Source organism: Marmota marmota, unplaced genomic scaffold (assembly GCF_001458135.2).
Source record: "Marmota marmota marmota unplaced genomic scaffold, marMar, whole genome shotgun sequence".
Lineage (NCBI taxonomy): Eukaryota > Metazoa > Chordata > Mammalia > Rodentia > Sciuridae > Marmota > Marmota marmota.
Genome location: NW_026000240.1, coordinates 13,452,421 through 13,464,996, shown reverse-complemented (window position 1 = coordinate 13,464,996; position 12,576 = coordinate 13,452,421). Strand labels below are relative to the sequence as shown.

The 12,576-nt window shown below is 39.8% G+C and overlaps 1 protein-coding gene across 9 annotated transcripts in view; it reads right to left on the bottom strand.

Annotated features, from left to right (window-relative positions):
- The window catches only part of Lekr1 (leucine, glutamate and lysine rich 1), a 171,438-nt gene that overhangs the window by 142,876 nt on the left and 15,986 nt on the right, over nucleotides 1-12,576 (bottom strand). The window lies entirely within an intron of this gene.

Below are 12,576 nucleotides of genomic sequence, written 5' to 3'. Positions count from 1 at the left end.
GGATAGCACCCCTCCTTACAGCAGAATTATGTCCACTGAGACATTTAGAGGGGCCAAGAGAGCACAAGTGTGCTAGGCGCTGGCAGGGACAAGAGACTTCAGGAGGTGCTAGGGCCTGTTACCTATAAGGGTGCAACAGCATACCTTAAGCCCATAAGCCCATACCTTGGAGAAAGGCACCATACTGTCCAGTGCTTGCTACGCTGATGGCTCTAGCCACGGACAACCATGGGATGTATGTATGGACAGTGGTGTCTGTGAGGTCGGAGACAGACACTGTCTGGTTCGATACTGACAGGACAAAGTAGCCAGTGAGCTGAGCTCCATCTGGATAACAGAAATAAAGCATCCCCCACAGTGACATGTACTGACAGCTGTGCTGGGTATTGGGGGCAACTTCTCTGGCAAGAGCTCTGGGAGCTAGGCCACCAGAACAGGTGGCTACAGGTATGTTACTGGGCATGCCCCCAACTAATCCAGGAATGAAGCAGCAGGTGGTGTTCAATCAGGTGGCACTGCAAAGTCGCACTGCACTTGATTTGTTAGCAGCAGCACAGAGAGGGGCATGCTTAGTACTGAGTGTTGTGTGTACACATAGTTCAGATCACCGAAAGAACATTAGTATGGCTTTAGCACATATGACTTCTGAAGTTTCAGGCATACAACAACCAACTGGTGATTCTTTGCAGGAATGATGGGTAGTCTAGGTATCACCTGGTGATGGCTTTTAATAATTCTAAGCAATGGAGCTTGTCTTCTGCCTATGCTGTTGCATCTTGTACTGCTCTTGTGGCCTGTGGATACAGAGCAATGCCCTACTTGCTAAGAAATCACTGCAGAAGACCTCAACTGCATAGACTATGATGAGGAACACTAAAGGGATGGATTGTAGGGCAGGCCCAAGATGGCCACAGATAGGCTCCCTCGCTGAGGCTTCTGGTGAGCTCAGTACTTAGCCAAAAGTTATAAACACCCTGATTCTGTATATGTACTCATGGTCATGAACATCTGCTTGCAAGCATGCATTCACTATGTAACCTGTTAGCACTGTGTCTTCTTCTTTGTCTGGCCTACATATAAAAAAAAAAGGCTTATGGAGCCAGGTATGGTGGCACATTTCTATAATTCCAGTGACTCAAGAAGCTAAGGCAGGAGGATTGCAAGTTCAAGACCAGCTTCAGCAACTTAGTGAGACCCTGTCTCAAAAATAAAGAGAAGTAGGAATGTAGCTCAGTGAGAAAGCATCCCTGAGTTCAATCCCTAGTATCAAAAATAAAATAAATTTTCAAAGGCCTCTGGGATTTCTTGGAAACTGCTGCCACCTGTAATAAGCATGTCTATTATCCCAACCATGCCTGCCATCTTCCACCTGCCAGGATCACAAACTTGTTCCCCAGGGTCTAAGCCCCTGCAGGACAGGCCAAGGTCATACTGTAGATGTCCAAACACAAGGATTAGGGATGGCACTGTATGGCTTGAGAGACACATGATATTCAGGAGGAAGAGGATGAAACAGGAAAAGAATCAAGGATGATACACAGGATGGATGCTAAACATAATCAGTTTGTTACATGTGATTCACACATTTTACTAAATTTACATAGACATCAACCTCACACAACCCCATATTTAATCTAAAAAACTCTGTAACATAGGTAATAGTATTACTTCCATTTTATAGAGTGGGAAGCTAAGGCAGAGTATTAAAGTAATTTGCCAAAGTCCACAATATAAACATCTGGTGGAGCCAGGATTTAAACCCAGAATCCGAACACTACCTTGAGGCTGCTTAGTGACCACAGAGCAACACTTCCTGGTATTAACACAAGAGAAGCAGGTATACCAAGGGAAGACGGGGTCATCTGGGTTGTGATACAGCCAGGCAGAGTTGTTGAACAGCAAGTTGAAGGGATTAGTCTAGAACCCAGAAGAGAAAGCCAAAATGGGAGTGGAGATTCAGATGCCTACAACACAAAGAGGGCAAGCTGAATCCTCGAGGTGGAAAAGCTCAAGTGGACACTGAAAAAAGAATACAGAAAGAAATCAGAATCCAGCACTGGACAAGGCCTGATGGTTCCAGCACTCACACAAGAGGAAGAAGTGGAGAGGCCAGGAGAGGGGAACAGAAGCAATGGCATCACAGGAGGTCACACAAAAAACACAATATGACTTCCTGGGAGAAAAACGAATAATGAAGTAAAATACTATATCTAGTGCTGCTAAGGAGTCAGGAAAGATGAAGATATTTTTTATTTAATACCATGTAAATCATTGGTGACCTGAATTAGAATCTTTCCTTTAAAATGATGAGTAGAGCAAGATCACAGTGGGCTGAGAAATGGAGGGAGAAAGTACAGACCAGGCTGGCGCAAGAAGGAAGAGAACATGAAGCTGTCCTGGACTGAGTCCAGGTCTCATTAGTTTGTCTGCAAAGTCCTGAAGAAATGCTGTTGGTAAGGAAGAAGTTCACAGCAAAAGATGAAAATACTGTAGAAAGAGGAAATAATAGCTGGTGCCAGGTTCCTAGCAACCAGGTACCAGTACAAAGAGTAGGTTTAGCTAAAGTCACCCACCTGAGGGGTTCTCCAGGCTGACATGATGAAATAATCATGCAAAGGGGAACTTTAAGACATTGTCATGAGGGGCTGACACAACAAAACATCACATCTGTGATGAACAGAAAAGAATGAAGACATAGAGGTGTCAGTGGACTTCGGGACTCAATGAACTAAATTGGACCGGGGGCACTACAAAGACAAACAGGATGTCAAAATTAGCCATTTCAGATGTGAAGCCTTTTTGGTTGATGAAAAAAATTTCACATTTGCACTAAGCTTTCACTTTATTTTAATATAAGGCCAATAATATATGAAATTTCCTGTTGAGTTCTTCACATTGCTTCCAGAGACAGCTTCCCTGAGAGTTCTGCCAACTCAGCCATCCCTTTTCTCTTGTTAAATACCACCTTTTATTTTTTTTTCTTCCTCTAGTACTGAAGATTGAAAGCCCTTCTTATTTTTATTTTGACACAGTTGTCGAGGTTGGCCTTGAACTTGCTATCCTCCTGCTTCAGGTTCCTGAGTCACTGAGATTGCACGCATGTGCCATTATGCCTGTCTTAAACACTGGCTTTTTAAATAACTGGGTTTCTTCAGTCCAACAAGACCAGGTTTAACATCTGGTGTGCCTTTCCCTTGCAGAATAGGCCTCCTATGACAGCATGTTTACTTTGCCATAGTTTGCCTGAGCCATATTTATTGGTTTCTTCAATTAATCCAAATGGTAATATTATAGAAAAGAGATAGACTTTAACTAGTTGTATGAGCATCATTATTTAATCTCCTTGTGTTTGCATAACCATCTATAGCAGGAGTTGCTGCTCGTCAATGAACTGATACATTTGTCTCCAATTTGAAAACTGTTCCCATTTAGAAATAAGTAAATAATATGTAAAGAATTCAAGAAGAAACCAAGTTGCACACCTTTTTAAAAATGTATTAATTTAAATCTGCAACAAATAAAAATCATCTGACTTGTTATTTCAAGTTGGGTGCACATGAAGCAAGCGAGGGGAGGTAGAGAGATGAGGACAGCAGGAAACTGGGGCTATGAGCTTTAGAATAGTTCTGCTGCCCCCTCCAAGAACAGCCACCTCAGTGCAGCATCATGGGTCTGGCTGTTTGTCAGAGGGAAGTCCTCTCCAGGGCCTACAGCTCTCCTCTGTGGATTTCCTCTAGTGTTTAGTCAGCCTTGCTTAAACAAATTAACTAAAGCCCACCTTCCCAGCCCCCACCCCCACCCCGCACACTCCACTACCAGGCCTGCAAAAAGCTGGCAGCATGGCGACCCCTGGAGCTCAGATAGAAAGAAGGACCAGCAGGAAAGCTGAGTTTAACCATTGACCACTGGGGGTGACAGATTTAGTTTTTCAGGTTTTGTCTGATCCCTCCCTCCTATGTTAATTTCATCTTGTCCTTTTAAACCACATCATATCTTTTTTGTAAAGAAAGAGGGGTCTGATAAATAAAATAATCACATTCTAAAGTTGTACTTTCCATATAATCCTCTACTCCTTTGAGCAAAAACACAGGCTGTGGGCCTAGTCAAAGTCAGGTCAGGCACTTTACAATGCCAATTAAACTAGAACTCATTTCTAGAGCTGAGGTGCAGTACTTCCCGGACCCAGGGTTTCCTTGTGGTGTTAGTCAGTGTTTAGAGGCTGGAGGTAGGTTCGAATGTTGTGGTGTTTACAAAGGCACCAGCATACCACTGACCTTAATTGATGAACATGGAAAGAGGGAAAAAGGAAGGTGAGGGAGCATTCCTCCAGGCACTGGGTATGTGCACGGAATCCTGGGGAAATGGCTGATTCTTTGATGGTTTTTCAGGTGAAGAAACCAAGGTCCAGAAAGTGAAAAGGTGAGGTCAGGGGCTCAGCAATGGCAGAGCCCACACTGGTCACCCTACGTCACTCATTCTTACGTGGATTAGATACAGCCTGATAAAAACTGTAGGATTCAACTCATAAAAATGCATTTTATCTATTATAACAATAACTAACACTAAGTAAGGAAAACTCAAGGTGGGACAATAAATACAATAAATGATGGCTTCAAACTATCAGGATTAAAAAGCTTGAGGGAAAAGAATGCCTTTAAAAAGACAGCAGAAAAAAAATGTCTTATTTTGGTAACCATGTTGCTATAGCAACATTACACTGCTACATGGAAGGGCTTTCAAACCTATACAGGTAATAGAGATAACAAGTACACATAGGGCTATCGATATCACTGAACAAATACCAATCCCCACACCTTGCCAAATCTAGTAACAAGGAGACTCACATAAACATCATTTATACCAATCATAAAACATCTGCCAGCTTCTGTTTACTGTGCGCATGCACCACGGAGACAAGGAGGGAGGAAACAGTGTGCTCCGTACCTGAGGACTTTGGTCTGCAGCTGATGTGGGAGAAACACCAACACGACAAGCACAGGAAGACTCTGAAAGGTGGGAAAAGCGTGACAGAAGGCCTGGGAATTTGGGGACTTAAGAAACACCAAGGCTACAAAGTTCCTGAGTTTCCTTATTGTCTCTCATACATGCCAGACAAGGCGCTGTAGAAGTCTCTGACCCAGAACCACCAATCGCCAGAGACCAAAAAAAGTTCCAAGAAATCTCTGATCCACTGGCTGTCCAAGTGAAGACAGGAGCGTTCTTGGCAACATCTGCCATCCTCCAAGCTAATGCAACTAAAACGCTGCCCCTTGATCCAGAGTTGGAGCCCCCCCAGGGAGACCCAGTGAGTAAGGGACTTGCCTTCTGTGCCACCCCATCCCTGGTGCATGGGAACAAATGGTGCCCTCCAAGTCTCCCGAATGGTATGGGGGTGGTGGGGCTCGGCCAGAGCTGAGCTAATTCCCTCCTGCAGAAGCAGAAGATGCTCCAACTACCCCATCAGTTATGTGTCAGCAGGACCATGGGGAAGCTGAGGCTCCACCCCAACCTGCTCTGAGATGAAGCAGTATGGTACACGTGGTAGTGGTGAGTTCTCCAGTTTCCTTCATTTCCTGGGTCAGTGAGCCAGTGGGACTAAACCTCCATACTCACCTGGAAGCAGAGTCTGAACAAAGCACTAACAGGCCTGGCCAGCACTGCTGTCCCACCTCCACTCCCAAGCCCACATCAGCAGGTCTCCGTGGGGAGTCTCCAGCCCTGTATAGTGTCAGCAAGCTGGAATTAGATGGTGACACAGACTTTCAATACTCTGCTTCGGCATCCCTGGTGTCAGTGGGACCTACCCGAAGTGGCTGGGAGCAGGGGTAGGGGGCACTCTAGCTCCACCTCTCCCATCTTTCAATGCCAGCAGGATGCAGAGAGCCAAGTTCCTGTCCCTAAGCCACAGCAACAAAACAGTATAGGTCGGCCCTCCTGATAACAGTGGGTTTAGCAGCAGGGAGTTGATCTTGCATCCCCCACAGAGAGACAGGCAGTGCAAGCTGGTGACCTACTTTTGCCAGAAAGGTATAAGTGAGACTGAGGGGGCAGAGGAAGTTCCACTCCACCAATCTGATATGAGGCAGTGAGTCAGGGCCTCACCTTTCCTGAAGCAGTGTCAGGGGGCCCAGTGGGAAACTGGACATACACATGTGCTGCATTAGTCAGGGTTCTCCAGAGAAACAGGAACAAGACGACAGATGGGGAGAGATATACAGAAAGAGATTTATTATGAGGGACTAGCACACATGATTATGAAAGCTAAAAAGTCCCATGATCTGCCATCTGCAAGCTGGTAGCACAGGAAAGCAGCCAGTGTGCTTCTAGTCCAAGACTGAAGGCCTGCAAACCAGGGAGTGGAAACCTCTGTCCAAGTCCAAAGGCCTGAACACCAGAAGCACTGATGTCTGGGGGCAGGAGAGGGTGGATGTCCCCCAGCTCAAGAAGGAAGAACGGATTCACCATTCTTAAGCCTCTTCACACTACTCAAGTCCTCAACATTCTGGAAGATGTCCACCCATATTGATGAGAACGATCTTCTTTTCAGTTTACCAACTCAAACACTAATCTCTTCCAGAAACATGCTTACAGGAACAACCACAAAAAATTGCCTTACCAGTTAAGTAGATCAAGAGTCTCATAGTGTAACCTCCACAATAACCAGGATACAACTGAAAAACATTTATCAAGTCAGTATCAGGAAATCACAATGTTAATGAGGAAAGAAAATTAATAGACCTAACACTGAGATGAATCAGATGATGGGAATCAAGGATTATAAAGCAGCCAACACAAAAATGCTTTAAGATTCAATTACAGCCAGGCATGATGGCACAAGCCTATAATCCCAGCAGCTCAGAAGGCTGAGGCAGGAAGATCGCAAGTTGGAGGCTACCTCATCCCCCTAAGCAACTTAGTGAGATTCTGTCTCAAAAATAAAAAAGAAAAAAAAATTTTACAAACTCTCTTGAGAAAAAAGAAAATATAGAAATCAAAAAGAGAACAAATAGAAAGTTAAAAAGTAAAAAATACAATAACTGAAATAAATTCACTGGATGAAAGAGAACAGTGAATGACAGAGAACAGAAACTTTAAAAGAAATCAACAGAATTTGTTCAATATGAACAGAAAGAAAATACACGGGAAAACAAACAAATTAATAACAAAGCCTTCTGGAACTATGGGATGATAACAAAAAAGCTAACAGTCATATGACCGGAGTTTCAAAAGGAAACTTCAGTGATACAAGATTCACCATTAGATGAAGGGAACACAGGCCCTCCAGGCTTACTTATGAATATGTCTGAACTACAATTATCTCAAAATAAAAGTTAAAATTTAAAACCAATTAAATTCTAAACAGAACTATCTCAGACACTAACCTGACATATTATGGCCCGTCAGCTCTCTGAAATGAGCATCCGCCTGCCATGAGTGTGCCACTCTGATGATGTGAAAGGTCTACTTCGCCACACAGGGCGTCCCAGCTGCTGATGAGAGTGCATGGTGCGCACACACCAACAGACTCAACAATCTGGACTTCATTAAAATTCAAAACCTCGACTCTGTAAAAGTCAATGTCCAACAAATGAGAAGGCAAGCCACAAACCAGCAGAAAATATTTGCAAAAACACTTCTGACAAAGGACTGCTATCCAAAATGAACAAAGAACTATAAAAAATCAATAATAAAAACACAAACTATCTGATTCAAAAATGGGCAAAATAAACACTTCACCAAAGAAGATATACAGATGGCGAGCATGTAAAAAGATGTTCAATGTCATGTCATTAGGGAATTGAAAAAACAACAAGACACCACATGTCCATGAAACAGCAAAAGTAAGGTCTATAGAATCTGAATAGCATAATTTGCCAGTGAAATTTGATGGATTTACTAAAAAGCTATGTCCATAATGTACCGTTTTCAAGTATCTATGAAATATTTCCAAAAATTCACTGTATATTAAGTTCTTAAGTTCTCCAAAATTGGCTATATTCTCTGTCCACACTTGAAGAAAACAGATGTAAATAAAAGGGTAGCCACAAAAATCTACCCATTGAGAAATATAAAAGCATTCTTCCAAGTATTTTTTTAATTAAAAAATAAAAACTATAAACTTTTATCTAATTTAGAAGTAAATGAAAATAGAGTACTATTATCAAAAGATTTGTGGTTCTCTTGTCACCTCAGGAAAACTTGATAACTTTAAGAGACTGAATGTAAATTAACCAAGACTTCACTTCCATAACTACCAAGAGAACTAGAAATTAAAAGTTTCCAAATGAATACAAATAAGAACATAAATTAATGAAATAGAAAACACAGCTGCAGATCTAGCTCAATGGTTGAGCATTTGCCTAAACATGCAAAACCTCAGGTTCAATTCCCAGCCCTGGGGTGCGGGTCAGGGGAAGAGAGAGAGGGGAAGGAAGGAAAAAAGGGGGAATCCAATTCACAGAAACAGAAAACAAACAGAAAAGAAACCAGTTTGACTGATGAAACCAAATCTGCTCCTTTGAAAAGGACAATAAAAGGGACAATCTGTTTACTTTCCTTGGAAAGTTTCCCTCCCCAGCCCTCTTTGGTTCTTTTTCAACCAAACACAAATAACCAACTCAAGGAAGAAAGAAAGGGAGAACATAAGAAATGACCTTTTAAATAAGAAAATACTACATATTACTAAATTCCAAGATGCATGAAATGCCAAGTGAAATTCTTGATTGTCTAAAAAATGTGAATTTCCAAAACTGACTCAAGAGGAGGTAAAAATCCACAAGTAAAACAATAATTACAGAGTCAACACAAAGGGTCATCAAAGTTTGACCACCCAAAAAAGACACAAGACATTTTTTACCTCGGAGGTCTACCAAACCTGCACGAACAGGCAATGCTATGTTATTCAAAATGTCTGGTGTACAAAAGATGGAAGGCTCTTAACTTATTTCAAATTAAACTGGTATAAGCCAGTCTTGACACCATAAAAAATAAAACTACAGACACTTCACATGTGAACACAGTTCAAAACTTTCTGTAATATATTAGCATATTAATCCAACACTATGAGAAGAACAAAGCTCTTCAGAAACTATTTCACACATCACAGTAGTATGGACATTACTTTAGTGTTTACAGAGACACCAAAAACTATTTTAATAATTACATATTTATTTTTGACCTTCTATCTATGGCAAATGATAAAGTTTTTCTGCTTATTATAATCACAGAAATTACATATATTTAAAAGAATATTTATAGAAAATAGTACAGAGTACTTTCATCTGTGGCAATAATCATGAAGGAAGTAAACACGTGCATAAATATCAGGGAATCCCAAAGAATATACTGTGACCAGAATGGTTTTATACCAAAAATGTGAGTATACCTTCATATTAGAAAACCCATTAGTATTATTTATTATATAAACAGATTAAGGAGAGAAATCATATGACCATCACAACAGAAGACAGAAAAGCACTTATTAAAATCCAGTTACAATTTCTGATTTTTTGAAAAACTGGAAGAGCTAGGACTAAAAAGAGAAATTCTTAAATTGATAACAGGACATTTTCTAAAAACTTAGAGCAAACATCCTATTTAACACAGAAATACATTGTACAAATTCACATCAAATCAGAAATAATGACAAAGATGAACTTCCAGGTTTATTATTTAATACTGTTCTACATGTCCAATCCAGAGTAATAAGAAGAAGGGCGAGGGGAGATATAACAATTGGAAATAAAAAGATAAGTATATCTGCATGATATATCAATTTTAATGTGCATGCTTTTGTGTGTTATGAATATATATAACATATATTCATCAAAATCAACTGGAAAACATACAACTAATAAAAAATTCAGCAAGGGAGTTAGATACAAAATCAAAATATATAAAAATCAACAGCATTAACAAAATTAGAAAATGTAATGAAAAATGTTTGATTCCTAATACCAACAGAAATTATGTGTCCAGGGGCTAAATCAATGCAGAACATGCAAGAAAATAAAGACTTTTATTGAGAGGTTCAAAGAACTTCTGAATAAATAGTCAGGAGGGGAATACTACATTACAGGATAAGAAGACTCAAGATTATAAAAATATCAATTCTCAAGATATATAATTGCTCTAGAAAATAAATTTAACCCCAGCCTAAATCACAACACGAAATGTTTTATGAAATCTGGTTAGCATTGGCTCTAGAATTTATCCAGAAGAGAAAATACACTAGAAAAGCCAGGACAACTTGAAAAGCAAAACAAAGATTTGCTCAGCAAAAGTATGGTATGGGCCCACTGACAGACAGTAAGTCAACAGTACAAAATGCAGGGTCCACAAATAGACAAGAAGAGAAATGAATAGATGGCACGGAAAATCAGAGGAGAAAAGAGAAAGAATTTAATGAATGATATTAGGATAACAAACCAGACATCTGGAAAGCAACAACAAACATGAAATAATAACCTACCCCACATTATATGAAAATTAATTCCAAAGATATTACAAAGCTAATTCCAAGATAATATTGTTAAGTTTTTAAACATATGTTGTTTTTACTTGCCTGAATCTACTCCCTCTTCTTCTGATAAAAAGAGTCTAATTTCTCTTTAGTGAAAACTTTTCCTTCCTTGTATAAAGTCTTCACATAACTGTCAATCAAGGTCAAGGTTTCCCCTTCCTCCAGCTCAAAGGGGTTACAGATGGTCAGGTAATCCTCGTGAAGCCAACAAAACCCTTTACTGGGATTCCAATCTTGATGAAATAATGCAAGGAAGAAAAACTGGAGTTCATTCACTCCAAAGAGACCTCCAGATCCCCAAGCAAGTTCTATTACTGTCTGTTTTCAAAACCAATGTATTTGAGTGCTTCCTTTCTACCAATGAGCTACCATCTCATGCTTCTCCAATAAATCCCTTTTTGTTTCTAGGTTAGTGCTAAAAATAAGTTTCTGTTATTTGCAACCAAAAGAACTTGGCACAGAACTCTAATGGACCAGAATTTGGCACAGGATATTATTTTCTACAAATGAAAACAAAGTCAGCCAAAAGTAAACAAGAAAAAAAGACAAACAACTCTGAGAAAATATTAACAACATATATGAAGTCATAATATATTTAAAATTCGTACAAATAAACAATCCAATAGAAATTGGGCAATTTACGTACATAGGCAAGCAACAGAGGAAGAAATATAAATACCTATTAAATATGAAAAGTGATCACCCTCCTTAGCAACAGCAAAAGACAACCATGAGATAATATTTTTTCACTCAAGATACTGAGAAAAATTAAGAAACCAATATCAATAAGATGGGGAGAAATGGATGCTTGACGAGCTACTGGCTGCATGTAGTTAATGCTGCCTTCTCCAAGGCAATCTGGCACAGCCCGCACCAGAACTTGAAAGCAGCACTGGCTTTCTTTCAGCAATCTCACTTTTAAGAATTTATCCCGGGCTGGGGATGTGGCTCAAGCGGTAGCGCGCTCGCCTGGCATGCGTGCAGCCCGGGTTCAATCCTCAGCACCATATACAAACAAAGATGTTGTGTCCACCGATAACTAAAAAATAAATACTAAAAAAATTCTCTCTCTCTCTCTCTTTCAAAAAAAAAAAAAAAGAATTTATCCCATGGAAAAACATGTTCAAAGGAATGTAAGTCCCAATTCTATATGCAGTAATAAAAACCAGAAATAACATACAGGTTGAAAAGAGAAATGGCTAAGTCATCTTAGGCCTGTTGTGCTAGAGAAAGCATCACTACAGGGAAGGGCAGCAGGTTGTGGCCGAGTGGCCAGGTCACAGAACCACATGCTGACTACACACTTACCTTACAGTCCAGGCTGCTCAAAGCTGTGATGCCAAATCAAAGAAATGTACCCACAGCACAGGTAAAGGCACCATGAAGATCAAGAAAGGCATGTACCAAACCATTCAAAGTGCCCTTTGACTCGTGTAAGAAGGCAACCATGGGGTAAAAAGGGACTCTCCTGCCTGTTGTTTTCTTTGTTGTTTTTACTTCACGTGCTTATATCCAACATGCATAATACAACATTTCACTAAAGAAAGTAAAGTGCAAACAACACCAAGCAAAAGAATCCCTGACAGGAAGAAACCCTTCAAATTTAAACTTTTAAACTGAATATTTCAAATCTTTAATTTTGTTTAATTTTCCCACTCAAATACTATAAAATATTTTATGACTCAGATTTGAAACTGAAGAAACTATAACCAAATTTTCTTGGTAAAGGACTAAAAAATACCTGATTCCTTTGGCAATTAATGAAGTTATATACTTTTATATGAAATTTTATAATAAAATATAACTACTTTTACATGGACATGATATTCTCCAAATTCATTAACTGAGGGTTTACTAGCATCAATCGTAAATATTTTAAACCAAAAAAAAAATTGTCATTCATAGGAAAAAGGAAAGACCACAAAACACCAACAAAAAACCTTGTGGAGAAGCATCTATATAAGTTCATTACCAATGGGTCTTTAGACAGAATAAATTGCTGATTCCATTCTATGCTATTAGCATCTTGTTTTTCAATTTTATTCCAATTTCAA